The sequence below is a fragment of the Morone saxatilis genome, unplaced genomic scaffold (assembly GCF_004916995.1).
Source record: "Morone saxatilis isolate NCDOM2014 unplaced genomic scaffold, NCSU_SB_2.0 Contig18, whole genome shotgun sequence".
NCBI lineage: Eukaryota > Metazoa > Chordata > Actinopteri > Moronidae > Morone > Morone saxatilis.
Window position 1 is genome coordinate 18,422,055 of NW_023339740.1, and position 320 is coordinate 18,422,374.

The following is a 320-nucleotide window of genomic DNA, read 5'->3' on the forward strand; positions in this document are numbered from 1 at the left end:
AGGGAGAGAGAGAGGGAGGAGAGAGACAGAGAGGGAGAGAGGGAGAGAGAGACAGAGAGGGAGAGAGGGAGAGAGAGAAAGAGAGAGGATACGAAGAGAGAGAGGGCGGAGAGAAGAGGATGCTCCTTTCTGGTGCAGAGCGGAGAGGAGTTGCGTGTGGGTGGGAGGCTGGGGCTGCTCTGACGACAAAGCGGAGAAGCAGCACGTAACGCTGCGCTGTCACTGGGAGGATGGGCTGAGCTGTGAAGGTGCTGCTGCTATCTCACCACTTGTTCTCTCTCATTCTACAGTAAATGACCTCTCCTATGCAGTCACTCTAT